Here is a 14,953-nt window from a genome sequence, read left to right as displayed (position 1 = left end):
AGAACTCAGCGGGAAGCTAGAACAACATGCATTCTGGGTGCATGATAGTTTAATTAATTTGCCCGAGAATATTTCAATTGCTTTCTCTCTCGTATGAATGAAATCCACACGATTTCCAATCTGTTTCTATGGTTTCCTTCTTCTGTTCAGATTCATTAATTAGTCTGTCAGTTCATTATTGATGTTGGTGTCTTTTTTCCCTTTAAGTCTGAGTTCATATTAATTTAGTTTTGATTCAACAGTGTTTAAAAATAGAGCAAAATTATTTTGACTAGCGTACAATCAGGCCCGTGGGCATTTAAGGAGTTTGTCACAGTAGACTAGATTTTCAATGTTTTTTTTCTTTCCCAGGATGAAGATGAGGCTGTGAGCTCGTGTTTCACCTTGCAGCAAGATGAGTCAGCCTCAATATTCTCTATAATATTCAGTTTCACTTAAAACCCTTGGCTCTTTGGCCTGCCAGACAGTCACATGCTCTAAAAATCATCAGGACTCTCCTTAGGGTAGGCCTAGGCAAGTGTATCTTCACGAAGAGAAAAATTAGTTATGCCGTTTTTATTTAGTTGTTGAAAAGCATGAAAACCCTGGACTCCCTCATTCTAGGACACCAGGGGACATCATTTAATATTGCTCTAAAGACCTGATGTTCTCAATCTAAGTGCTCTCTTGGGGGCTGCTCAGCTGCTTCCCGGCAAGACAGAGCTTGGCATAGTGTTCCTGTGGGTGAAACTGCCGTGGGGCCCACCCACCAGAAGTGGGCCCTGGTGTCTTTGGTTTCTTATCTTGTTTTACTCCCAAGACAGAGGCGCTCAAACTGGCTGTGGTTTTGGATTGCCTGGGGGAACTTTTAAAAATACAGATGACTGGGCCCTAGCCCAGCCCAAGTGATTCGGAATCTCTGGAGGTGGGACCCAAATATCAGTATTTTTTTAATACCTAATGGGCAGCTGGGTTTGAGGAGAACCAACTGCTCAAAGGTCTGGTGAAAATGGGTGTCATGGGTTGAATTGTGTCCCCTCCCAAAGATATGCTGAAGTCTTAACCTCTAGTATCTCAGAATGTGGCCTTTTTTAAAGATAGGACCTCCAATGTTATATCGAATAATAGCGGCGATAGTGGACAGCCTTGTCTTGTTCTTGATCTTAGAGGGAAGGTTTTTAGTTTTTCACCATTAAGTAACCACTATGGAAAACAATATGGAGGTTCCTCAAAAAACTAAGAATTGGTCTACCATATGATCCAGCAATCCCTCTACTGGGTATTTACCCCAAAGACTTGAAAAATCATATCCGAAAAGATATTTGCACACTGATGTTCATAGCAGTAGTGGCCAGGACATGGAAGCAACTGAAATGTCCTATGATAAGATGACTGAATAAAGAAGCTGTGACAATGGAATATTACTCAGCCATAAGAAGAGATGAAATACTGCCATTTGCGACAACATGGATGGACCTTAAGATAATCATACTAAGTGAAATAAGCCAGGCAGAAAAAGTTGAAAACCACATGATATCATTTATATGTGGGATAGAAACCTAAAAGCAACAAATGAACAGGACAAACAAATAGAGACTCATGGACATGGACAATAGATGAGTGGTTACCAGAAGGTAGGGGAAAAGGGGTCAAATATGTGGTGACGTTAAAGAATTTAAAATAAATTAATTAATAAAAATAAACTCCAAAAAATGAAAGTAAAAATAAAGATGGTGTCTTTGCAAATGTAGCAAAATAAAGATGAGGTTGTTAGTGTGAACACTAATCCAATATGACCGGGGTCCTTATAAAAGGGAGAAGTTTAGGGACATCGCCCACAGGAAGAAGGCCTTGTGAAGATGAAGACAGAGATTGGGGTGATGCTCTGACAAGCCAAAGAATGCCAAGGGTTGCAGGCCAAGCACCAGAGGCAGGGAGGAGTCTGGAACAGGTTCTCCTTCACAGTTCTAGAAAGAACCAATCTTACCTACACCTTGACCTCGGACTCCTGGCCTCCAGAATGGAAACAGTACATTTCTGTTGTTCTAAGCCACCCTGTTTGTGGTATTTTGTTACGGCAGTCTTAGCAATCTAATAAAGTAGATCATTGCCCTATGTTTAGGGGTGCCTGAAATTGCTGGGAGCTGCCAGGGGGCTGCTTTGAAATCACATTTGGGTGTGTTTGAACCAGGTAGCATCCCCTACAGACCCTCCACACAGCTAGGGCGTGATCAGAGGGCATCAGGGGCATGCTGTCAAAGGCTCATCCCCTGCATCGTGTGTCCTCTGGCCATCGTTTCAAATGCATTGGTGCACTCTGTCCTGTCCGTTCTCTGCTGCCAATCTTCTGTTTTGCCTCTGGAATTAGGCCTTCAACCATGCTTAGGAAGTTATGCTCTGAATCTTTCCATCTTTCCAAGCCCCCTGCTCTGGTTGCTGATTTCAGTGACCCTTTGGGCGGGCCTACCCTTTTCCTGTTCTTGAACCCCCCTGTAGAGTTGCACCCTGGCTTCCTACATGCTAGAGGCTGGAAAGGCTCCCCAAATGCCCGGGTCTCTCCCTCTGGCACCGAAGGTAGGGATCAGGGCTGGTATTTGGATATGGATGGAACATGCTCAAGTCTACCTTGCTGGTATTGCCTGCTGTCCTCTGGCTGAAAGCCTTTTTCAACTTGTTTCGTAGCTCTGAACATAACAACATTCTTCTCTATAAAATAAAAATTTCTAGTGACTTGGCATACAAAATGCGTTTTCTGACTTGCTTCTTCCTGGTAAAACTCTTCATGAAATCTATACAGATGACAGGTTGGATGAAACATAAGCCATTTCTACTTGGAGTTTACCATATTCATTAAGAATGAACAGAATAACTAGGAAGCACTAGAGTATCATTTTAGAAAATTCCCAACCACGAGACACATAAGATGATCTGTAATCTGTTTGTCAAAACAATTAGGTAGACAGAGAGTAGAAAACTCAGTTTGTTATCCTAATATTTATTTTATAAACTTGGGATAGAAGACATGTAGGCCCAGAGTTTTTCACTTCTTACCTGTTTTTGCTGCTAGCTCTTAATCCCTGGCTCCCTAGCCCTCCTCAGCTGTGGTAACTGAGGCCAGGCCGCTGTGAACTTGGCCCCACTTAAGCCAGTGCTGATCAGACCAGTAAACATAGGAAGATTCTCTCCAAGTGGGCAAGGCCTAGTGTTCATCTTGCTGCTGGGAGCCTGCCTGTGCTGCTGGCACAAACCCTCATTTTCTGAAAGCTAAGGGTCTTTATCTATGGGCAGTGGGCTATAGAGGTAAAGATGGGAACCTTAGACTCAAACCTGGACTAGATTGCTGGTTTCTGCTTCCTGGCTGTGGGATCTTGCCCTTTTTCTTAACCTATCTAAGCCTCTGAGTCCTCATCTATAAAATGAAAGTAATGAAGAACTACCCTCAAAGTTGCTGTGAGGTTCACATGAGATGCTACACAAAGCACTTGGCAATGAACAAGTTCTGGATTAAGTTCTGGTTATCTTCAACCCCACCTCTCCCTGTTGTGTGCCCCTGTGCCTACGACCTCTGGTCCAGGCCCCTCTGAGATCAGGACCCATGCCTGGATTTTGCCTCTCCATGGTCTGAGTGATGATGACTCCTTACCTTGTACCTGCCCGAGGCCCTCCCTGAAATCAGAGCACAGAGAACTTCAACCTGACTTTAGGTGTTGCCCCTGACCAGATTGGACCCCCTGGGAGAATGACAGTGGTGGATGCAGCCCAATTCTCCACCTGTTTTGGTTAGTGCAGGCAGGTGTCTGCTCAGACTCCAGCCCAGCCTCCTTCAGACTTGCCTTCTCCTTCCCCAGGTCAGCTGCTGATCATGGGACCAAATTGCCTGCTTCAGGACGTTGGCAGATAAAAAACATTAGGACTTCAGAGAACAACAGACTCTGTGTATGTAACTATTTTATATTTTGAATCATCATAGACATTCATCCTTTTATTTCCTGCAGAAGAGGAAATAAATAGAAAGCATTACATTACGGAAGCCCGAAAATGGGTATAAATCTATGTGAGCTTCTTGGTGCCATTGTAGGAAAACCATTGAATTGCAAACTGAAATAAGAATGTCAATCAACCCGTGTGTGTGTGTTTGTGTGTGTGTGTGTATGTATGTGTTTGTGTGAGTGTGTCAAAAAGACACCTGGCCTGATAGATATCTTCAGTGAATGCCTGATGGATCAGTGTTACAGAAGCTCAGCCTTGCTCTCCTCAGGTGAGTGTGCCCTCCCACACCTGTCTGGTTATGGCTTCTTCACCTGTCTGCTTCTGACTGACTGGGAGCATATTATGACCTGGTCTTGGATTCCCATCATATAGCTGGGTTTCTGGTACATAGTAGGTGCTCAGTAAATACTGGACAAATGTAAGAACAAGGTCATACCATCTTAGCTTGCTGTAAATGTCCCCTTGCTGCTGTAGCAAGCATGGCCTATAGTTGTTGATTTCCTCTTTTTAAAAAAGAACATCTATAAGGTGCTGTGTGCTTTATTGGATATTTTTTACATACACAGTTTAGTTTTGTTCTCATAAGAATCCTGTGAGGAAAGTACTCTTACCACTTTGGCAAAGGAGGCTCCTGAGACTCGGAGGTTGAAGAATTTGCTTAGGTCATGCGACCAACTAGAGACAGCACTAAGAATCAGTTCTGGTCTTGGATTGGTTACTGGGCTTTAAAATTTTTTATTTAACTTTTGAAGTTCTTAAATTCATCATTCCCAACTATACTGTAGCCACTGTTTTGAGAGCAGGCACCAAGTATAATATTTCTTTGAAATGCCCACAGTACCAGGAGTAACAGATAAATAATTACTACTGATTGATCCCATAAAAGGCTTTGATATCAGACAGCTGACCAGTCTTATGACAAGCTTTTCTCTTTGAGAAACTTCAGATCCACGAGTTGGCTCCAGTTCAGAGGGATGGAAACAAGTACTATGTTTGCGGACAGGATCTGGCATCAAGTCTGTAACCCTGGAAACCTGCTTTGCCAGTAATAGTGAGCATGAGTCAAGTTCATGGTTAAGGTTCTTAATACTTTTTAACCTCTGTGCCCTGCATACACAGAGAAAGGCAGTCAGCATGGATTAAAGGAGCCCCAATTAACCCCTAAATGTTCATATTTGGTCGTTGCACAGAAGTGGGCTGCCAGGTACTGAAGATTAACTGGTCTGGATTATCTTCCTGGCCAGATTAGCTGGCCCAAGTTGAAGCAGCTGAGTGTCTCTCAGCTGAGTGGAGCTAACCACAGGTCAGGGCAATGGAAAGTTCTGTGCCAGGTAGAGGTCTTGAGAAAATTCTGTTCTATGTTGCATTATGTGAGTGTATTGGGCTGCTCAGGCTGCCATAAGAAAGTACCACAGACTGGGTGGTACAACAGACATTTATTTTTCTCACAGTTTTGGAGGCTAGAAGTCCGAGATGAAGGTGTTGGCAGGGCCGATGTCTCCCTAGACCGCTCACTGTCTTGCAGATGGCTATATTCTTCCTGTGTCTTCAAATTCTTTTCCTCTGTATGTGTCTGTTCTAATCACCTCTGCATATGAGGATACAAGTCAGGGTGGATTAGGCCCACCCTAATGACCTTATTTTAACTTTATTACCATTTTAAAAAACCTATCTCCAAATATAGTCCCATTCTGAGGTCCTGGGGGTGAGGGCTTTAGCATACACATTTTGGAGGGACACAATTCAACCCAAAACAGTGAGATCATTGTCTGGTTACCAAAGAGGGCTTATCATAGATCCCCGCTCCATCACCCCCCGCCCCAGCAGTCACTGTGGCATCTGATATTGTAAAAGGAGCTCGTTTCCTGTCATGGCTGGGTGGGCTACAATTCAGAGGCCTCTTAACAGACTTTGACTAGGGGGCCTAGAATCAGAGTTACGCCCCAGGACTTAATATGTAGGATAATTCTTATCTCGCAAATCAGATAGCTTTTGAGAGTGAGAGAGAGAGAGCTATTAATAATTATATGGGGTCAACAGATATAGACTAGGATTGTCTGGGAAACTGGGTAATTGGTCTTATTAATAAATCCTGTTAGCGTACTTTTCTGTTCTCCAAAATTCTACACTGAGTTACGTCAGCATATGACTTGCTTTTAATACAGGAGAACTTCTGATTCATTGTTACCGACCGCAAGATGTGCTTTGCCATATTAGAGTTCTTAGTGGCAGGCAATAGAAAACAATTCTGGCTGCTCTGAGCAGAAATAGAATTTACACAGAGGATATTTAGTGACTCGCAAAATCTGTAGGAGGGCCAGAGAAACAGGTCATGGGACAGAGCCAGGAACAACGCCCTGAATCCCTCCACAGAACTGCTCAATGAGTGCCTCATGGGGTCCTCAGCAGTGTGTGGTATTGATACTACACACCCTGGACTCTGGGCATGGCCTCTGGACTGGACAGCTGTGCTGGTCACTCTGCTTCCTCCCTTGGTCTTTTACATTTTATTCTCTGCACGGCAGCCAGTGGTCTTTAAAAAGTGCAACTCATATCATTTCTCTCCTCCTGTGGCTTCTCCTTACATGTGGGTGAGCTGGCCTCTCCCTACCCCCCATCCTTGTCCTCTTTGTGTCCCATGGATACTAGCTGCTCCCACCTTAGGGCCTTTGCACTATTGCTGTTCCCTCTGCCTGGGACTCTCTGTCCCAGGGTGGCCAATTTCTTCCTATAACTCAGGTTTCTGCTCAGATGTCACGTTCTCAGAAGGGAGGCCTTTTCTGATCGCCCACCTGCCACGCGCCTCCAGTCACTATAACAGCCTGCGCTGTTGCAGCATTTACCCGAAATGTTGTTCATTTATTTGTTTACATGTTGGTGTCTGTTTCTTGGATTTAGAATAAGTTTTCTATAAACGAAACTGTCCCTTGCTGTCCCCTGCCCCCAAATACTGCCCAATATAGCTAAGTGCTCAGTATGTGTTAAAGCTCTTCTTCTACAATTGTTTGCTAAATAAATAAATGAAGGGGAAGCAATTACCAGAGAGGACGGAAGGGGACTTTGTGTATCCCGAGGCAAGAAGAGGGGATCACACACTTCTGTGTTTCCCTTCCTCATGGGAGTAGGAGTGAATAAGCTGATTTTAAGAGCCCAGGATTCATATTTTTTTTCCCAGAGGGAAGGATGATTACGCTTGCCTCACAAGACAATGGTAGTGTAAATGATAACAAAGGTCACAAGATGTCTAGTTTATGTTTTTTGCTTTAAAGATAATGTCACTGGCACACAATTATGAGGTATTTTACAGAATCTTGATTCTTCAACTCAACACCCCTTGTTCTCATAATTTAATTGCTAACATGGTATCTCTTTGTCAAGCAGGAGGAGATAACTTCAGAGTCAGGAGGAGAATTTATGAGTTTGTTCTGCAGAAGGAAAGAGTGTCTCCAAGGTTGCCATGACCAGCTGCTGGCGTCCAGGAGTCTGATGTGAAAAATATTATCTAAGACTGAAGAAACACAGACTTCTCTCTCGGCTCTCTGAAGGTCCCCCTCGTACACTCCCTAGATGCATAAAAACTCCACTGCTGCTTTTTGGGAAAGACGGATTTGAGGTACCGATAGGTCTCACATCTTCTCGGTTGGCACCTTCTCAATCAATAAACCTTTCCTTATTCCAAACTCTGATGGTTTGACTTTTGGCCTTTCAAAGTGTGGGGCACACAGACTTTGATTTGGTAACAGACCTGCCCAGACAGTCATGAGATTTTCCTTCCAGTTTTGCTACTGTGATATGTGTGCGATTTCTCTAATGGCCAGAATGCCCCTTTGAGGAGTAGTAGCGGAGTGGGATCTGTGGGTATTGCTGTTTCCTCGATAAGATGCAATCTACTGCTAATATATCAAAACATCACCTCTAACCCTTGATATGAGCCATCTCAGACTTCTAAACCCAACCTGCTCAGGCACACCCAGACAAGCTTTTTTCCTTTCTCAGGCCTCGGATTCAGCATCTCAGCTTTTCTGGGACCACAGTGGATATTTCGAGGCCTGGGGGACACCAGGTAGATACCTTCAATTCTGACTGCTTCTTTGGACCAAATGGGGTCTTATTTCCCCACATCTCTGTATCTTTCTGATATTTACACTTCCCAGCCTCTTCCTTCTGGACCCTCACCTGGAAATTTTCTAGCAACTTAGCCTGAAACTGTAAGTTCCATTCATGCAGAAATTGTGTCCATCCATCATTATGTCCCCAGCACCTAATACAGTACCTGGCATAGTCCTCCCCAAGTAAAGAATTAAAGGAATGAATGCTCTCCTACCCTCTGGTCTCCAGTTCTGACTCCAAGCAGTTTCCTTTCACATAACTATTTGCGGGACGGGATAGGTTTCTGTTTTACCCATGGTGATGTTGTGTGGTACTAGACTTTAGTCCAGTGAAGGGGCACAACATGGTACTTGTAAAAACCTCAGTGATTGTAGGTTAGACATCTATAACAATTGTAATTTTTGGTTGAATATACCAGCCATCACTTCAATCAGTGGTTCTCAGTTCTGGCTGTACTCTAAAGTCACCTGAGGTGGATTGATAGCTACAGATGTTGGGTTCCCACGCAAATCAGTGGAAACGCATATCCAGGGTTTGAACTTTGGCTGTCTCTATAAGTAATTCTTTAGCCCACTGAAGTAAATGAGAGTGGGATTGCCATGCTCTGGTGTGTTGGTTACTCTAGGAGCATCTTATAGAAAGCTTGAGAGTGGCTGGGTTGCTTCTAGCAGGCTTTATGAAAACTGCCTGATGTCTTAGAACAGTTGTTAAAATGGAGACTCCAGAACCCCATTGGAATGCAAATTCCCAGATTCAGTCCAGAACCACTGAAGCAGAAACTCTGGGCAATGGCATCTGGCCATCTGCATTTTAAGAAGCCCTCCAGTGATTCTACTGCAGGCTCAAGTTTGAGAACTGCAGCTTTAGGACAAAGGGTACATCTATTGCACCTGGAGGAAGTCTGCTTCCCCCTCAACCTATACTGTCTTGACTGGGTTATTATCAGACCCGAATCCATTCATGCACCCAATATTAATCGAGTCTCTACTATGGCTAGGTATTATTCTAGGCCTGGAGATGCAAAGATGAGCAAATCAGACAAGATCCCTGTCCTCATGGAACTCATAGTTTGTTGGAGAGGACAGATATTATTTCAAAATAATATCCTCATATATAATAAACAGTGAAAGCTGCTGTGCAGGAAAAGAAGAGCTTATGGAAGTCTTGACCTAATTTGAGAAGACAGCCTTCTCCAAGGATGTGACATTTGAGATAGGACCTTAAGATGAGCATGAGTTAGTAAGTGAGGGATGTTTGTGGGAGAAGAGAGAGATTCAGATGTGGGAAGGACATGCGCTAAGGCTGTGCGGTGGGGTGACGGCATAACACAAGGCACTGACATAGGCCAGTGTGGTGGGAGCCGGAGGGCTGTAGATGGGCAGGAGAGCAGGGAGTAGCTATAGTAGTGGCTATAGTGCACACACACACACACGCACACACGCACGCACGCACACACACACACACGTAATGTAGGAGCTCCAGGCCAGGAACCTGTACCTGGGATATTCCAGGAAAACCACTGGGGAGGACCAGAGGGATGTGACATGCCATTCATCACTCAAAGGGCAAGGAAGCTTCAGCAGCGGGGGCGCTGGAGCTGCAGGAAAAGGCCCCGGCCAAAGGCAAGCAATGTTTTTATGCCCATAAGCAGAGGGAGGGGTCATCTCATTGTGGGAGCAGCCTCCTTCTCAAGCAGATGGGAGTAAGATGTGCTACTCGGTTGCAGGAGAAGATAACATCCATGGGAGCAGCAGAAGAGATCCTCGGGAGCAGGCACTGCCAAAAACCCTTTGTGTACTGCCTTCCTTGGCTGCTAGCCGGGCAGCCAGCAGTCTTCTGAGTATGTTTTGAATTAACCCCACAATGCACACACTATTTACAGTATATATGTGGTAGTATATATAGTGGCGATAGCATATATTTAAATATGTGTAAACATAATATACACACATATATAAATATTGTATATTATGTATATGTATATATAGAGTATTATATACAGTGGCTATAGTAGTATGGCCACTGGGTCTCTGTGGCTACCTCCTCCTCAGATCACAACTTGTCATTATGTCCTAGATATGGTTTTGTATCACTGTTAACTCTACAGCCTTGTCGCCACCTTGGAGCTTTTCTTCCACCAAGTTCACCTCATTTTGCAGTAATGACAGCCCCTAGGAAAAGCACAGATTGGATTAGCGCATGGTACTGTTATTTTAGCACCCTGGGGATTCACAGCTGTGACTCGCAGCTGTGACAAGCTGGTTCAGTCCAACTCACTTTCTTTAAATCAGCAATGACTTAAACAAACTTAGCCCTATGCCTAGGAAATTTAGCTAGAGTCAGTGCTCTGAAAACTAAAAGGCATGGGACAAGAATGAAAAAGTTCATGGTTCTTGAAAGCTAAAGCTGAAAGCCAGAATTTATTGATTTGTCTGTGTAGCCCTCTCAAGCTCAAATTTCTCACAGAAATTGCGATTCGAAATTGTTTAAATGCAAATGACACAGTATTCCAGTTTCCCTAGAGAATTTCACTTTATCATGAGACTAAGTTTGTGGATCTATTCCTCACATAGTATTTCAAAACTTCAGTTCAAAGCTATGCATTTTTTTAGCTCCTCAAAGGAATAAGGTGCAACATGAAATTCGTAGAGAATTCCTTACCGAAGTCACAGGGTAACAAAGGAGAAGTCACATGTTCCCAGCAGCCCAGGAAAGACACTCACTGAGCAGCCGAGTAAGGCGTGATGTAAGCATGTGGGAGGGAGAGGTTAATTCTGACATGTGTATGTGGGGAAATAAATGAAGCAGCATTTCTTTCTGGAGACAATAGGGAACTGGGTCTTCTCAGACTTTATTCCTTGCTTTGAGTTGCCTTTTGGACTGGGAAATTATGGAGAGTAGGTGAGGAAAGTACACCAAAAGGAAATGCTTTGCCTCTGTACTTGAGAGAAACGGTAATGTCAGTGAGGAGAACAAAACCAAATGGGGTGAATCTGCATAAAGATGTTAAAACAAAAAGGAGCTGGGAAGAGAAAAGGTAGGGATCACTGTGGATGAGCTGGTTTGAGAGGGCTTCTCTGCAGGCAATCACGAAGTGGTGTAAGACAGATGGGTAGAAACACTGTTCCAAACTTGTTTAAAATAACAAATTGGCCAAAATGGTGAATTGGTAAAAATGAATTATCACCGTTTTTTCTCAGACATTGATAATTTTATTTTGCTAGAGGAACAATTCAGCAATATTTTATGCGTTAAGCATTTCTGCTCAGCATATTTTCTAGAATATTGAAGGTTTTAAATAGCTTTGGATTTTATTACTTTTATAATATTTTATTTCCAATTTATTTTCAGGCATAGTGAATCTTAATTGCTAGTCAGTGGTTTCATGAATTCTTAAAAGTTTGCATTTAGCAGTTAATGAATTTTCTATCTGAAAAAAACTTGTTAAAAACTAATGTTTCTATTCACCTGCTCAGATTTTTGTATCATCTATAAAACTCTTGAATGCATGTATAAAAGCAATTTTGTCCATTTACTAAGTTATTATTTTAAATCATTAATTCATTTTTAATCAAGACAGCTGTCTTAGTTTGCTTGGGATCAAGGGTTTCCTGGGACATGGAACTTTCAGTGCTAAAACTGGAAGAGTCCTAGGCCAACTAAGATAGTAGTCACCATAGGCAGCAATGCCTTCAGGACAGAGGTGACCAGCTCTCCCTCGGAACATCTACACATTTCTTTTACAATGTCATGTTTTGGCCCCACCAAGAGCACATTTTCTGGCCTTCCTTGCATCCAGGTGCTGCCATGGAACCAGTTCTTATCGATGGCTGTCATGTGGGCAGAAGCGATGCAGGAGCAGATGTTTTTCTACATTCTCCTCTTATATTACCTGGATGTTGACACCCATGGCCACCTTGTAAATGCCATGAATTGAAGATGGCAGAGCCACTGTCAACTTGGGTTAGTGATTGACTACATATGGCCAAGGACTCCCATCATCCTTTTTACTGCCATTGTCATGAGGCTTTATGCAAGCAGGGCACAAGCTTCTACTGGGTAAAGCCAGTGAGGTGTCGCGTTCCAGTGGCTGGTGCTCTCATAATTAGTATAGCTATCCGACCTCTTAAGGTAAGCATTTATATATTTATTTATATATATTTTAACCATTTGGATTGCAATTCTCTTAAAAATAAAAAGGCTAGTGGCTTTTAATATAAAAAATTTAAAACTATTTTATGATATTCTATAGTCACCATTTGATAGGACTTTTGCTGTCAGATTTGGAGACTGAAACTCTTCCATATAGATTCAGGCTCAGTCTGAACATTGGCAGAGAATTCTTAGAACAAGAGCGGAGAGCATATCAATGACAGAAAGGCCCACTGGCAGATTTCTTGTCTGAGAGAGGCTGGGATGAAGAAAGGATATGTGACCACAGTAGGTAACGGTCTTTGTTCTGTTCAACCTACAACATAATATATTTATTATACCTTACCCCAGGCTCATGAAAACTATATGTGAACTGCATCTTGACTCTAAACCTACGATGTCTCTAGAAAGCTAACCAGAGCAGCAGTTCTGTAAATATTGAGAGCATCAGCAGTCATTTTGTCAATTAGAATTTCACTCAGATGCTTTAAAATCTGGGAATAACAGGGCTTACTTTTATGAATTAGATAAGATCATGTATTATAAAATACCTAATAATACCTGATACTTAGTAGATGTCCCCAGAATCTTATTTTCCTTCTTTCTTTGCAAAAACAAAAGTAGCATTAATTTTTTTTCTTTTTACTCACCTGATTAAAATGTTCTAGTGTCGTGTATCAGTCTGAGTCCTTGAGAAGCAGATACACTGATATCAGACATTTAGGAGATTCATTAGGGGAAATATCCATGAAGAATAGGGGACAGAGGGAGCAGGAGTTGGGAGAGCCTTCTGACTGTGATGCTGTCTGACACCTGGGAGAGGAGAGAAGGAATGAGAGAGGGTTGGGTAGGAAGAGCTTGAGAGTTTGGTGCAGCTCTGAGAAGGTCTTGGCCAGCCAACAGGGAGCCCATTAAAGCATCTTGCATGGGGAGGGGTGACTTTCCCATTCTGCATAGGCTTTGTCTGGGAGCAGCCCAGGGAGAAGATCATGGCCTCCCGTGAGCTGCTTTGCATCCTAAAGGTGCAGAAGCAGACAGCCAACTACATTGCCTGCAGCAGCTGCTCTCTGGAATGGAGAATTGAATGGTGCATTCTCACAGTTGCCAGATACATAGGGAGCATTTCCTCCCCCAAATGTGCATGCATGCACACGCACTCACCCCAAAAAACCTTTATTTCCAGATTATAGCTAAAACCAAACCTTCAGTAGCTGAACAGAAAAAAAATGGTGAAAAATCTTGCTAGCAAAGATTGGATTTTGTTGAACCAGTAGGTGGGAAAAGCCTCCCATGTAATAAAATGCAAAGCACACAGCAGCCTGGGAATTCAGGGCCCCTGGGCACACGCTGGGGTAATGTCAAGTCCTACAGATGAGACTGCAAAGTGTGTCACTCCGAGGAGATTCTATCACTGAGAGAATTAAGTCTTATAATTAATTCTCTGCTTTTAAGATATGAAATGAGAAGTGCATGGAAGCCTTCAGCATGTTGGGAGAGTGACAGCACTTGAGGATTAGCAGACTGAGGAGGAAGAATATTTTGGTGGGAAACCTATTTTTGTTTTCTGTGCCCTGAGAGACAAAGGTTTAAAAGGGAGGTGATGGGGGATTTAGAGACCTGGGCTTTGTTTCCAGCATTTTTACTGGTTCAAGTTATTGACTGATCTGGATGTCAGAATCTTTAGCATAAAAATGGGAGTCGCCTTGTGCTGCCAGTTCTTATCTTCCCATGAGAGATTGGCAAATCCAAATTTTAAAATGATCATGCATCCCAAATGTGCATCCAAGTGTTCTGGGGCCTGAAGCTTATAAATTTGGGAAACTTTTTTAGAAAAAGGAGAGAAAACATTTAAAACATTAGGTAAGAAAATGAATACTTAGAAAAAGGAAAGAAATCACAACAAATTACAAATTGACAAATAGTACAATTATCTGACAAATAACACAAAAATCACAAAATCCAGAAAAATAACCTAACATTTTAAGGAAATAAGTACCTGGCACATCTTTATAATACTTTTTCCCACAGTTTTGGGTTGCATGCTTTTTGTTCACCTCTTCTTATAACAATCATTTTATAATATTATACCAAATCATATTTATTTTTTATAGAGAGACTGGAAAGGTAACTGAGCCTTTCTTTTAGCATATTGATTAAAAATATTTCCCCTAGTTTTATTTAGATATAATTGACATGTAAGATAAAAAATTTAACTGGTAGTTAGGATGCATGAAACATGTGACTTTACGTACTGAAGGGCAAAATATTGTGTTATTGCTATAGGTTTGTGTGTTATGGACACAGGAATTCTGATAAATTGTATTTCATGTTATTCCTATAGGAAAAAATAATGTGTGGTATGTTTATAATTATATAAATCATATTATTGAGTATATTTCTAACAAGAGAGAACTTCTATTTTGACTAGGCATCTGTGAGAATTGAATTCTCTGCTCACATTTTTACATGTGTAGATATTGGAAGGATTTTCCACAGCAAGCTTCTGGCTTGACACATTTCAAATCTTGTTTCTCCCCAGCCAAACAGGTGCCAGAGGACCTGTTCTGAATGACAGTATGACTCCCGGCTCATGAGCTGATAGGAGCCTTCCTGGAAGACACTTTTAGTGCTGTGACACCAGCCATGACTTAACTATACATGGAAGAGACTGGGAAACTGCACATAAGTATCTCTCACTAGACCCAAATAAAATGTATCCCAG

At 42.4% G+C, this 14,953-nt stretch overlaps 1 long non-coding RNA gene across 1 annotated transcript in view; it reads right to left on the bottom strand.

Moving 5' to 3' along the window:
• Window positions 1–3,603: 3,603 nt before the first annotated feature.
• The window catches only part of LOC111745849, a 14,845-nt gene continuing 3,495 nt past the window's right edge, over window positions 3,604–14,953 (bottom strand). Inside the window, exons 2-3 of the long non-coding RNA XR_002782823.1 lie at window positions 11,811–11,816; window positions 3,604–3,614 (exon numbers count right to left, since the gene is read on the bottom strand). This is a non-coding gene — a long non-coding RNA (uncharacterized LOC111745849). The remainder of the gene's footprint in view (window positions 3,615–11,810; window positions 11,817–14,953) is intronic.

This window comes from Pteropus vampyrus, unplaced genomic scaffold, assembly GCF_000151845.1.
Source record: "Pteropus vampyrus isolate Shadow unplaced genomic scaffold, Pvam_2.0 Scaffold167, whole genome shotgun sequence".
Classification (NCBI taxonomy): domain Eukaryota; kingdom Metazoa; phylum Chordata; class Mammalia; order Chiroptera; family Pteropodidae; genus Pteropus; species Pteropus vampyrus.
Note: the sequence above shows the minus strand (reverse complement) of the source record. Positions and strands in the feature narration are given on the sequence as shown.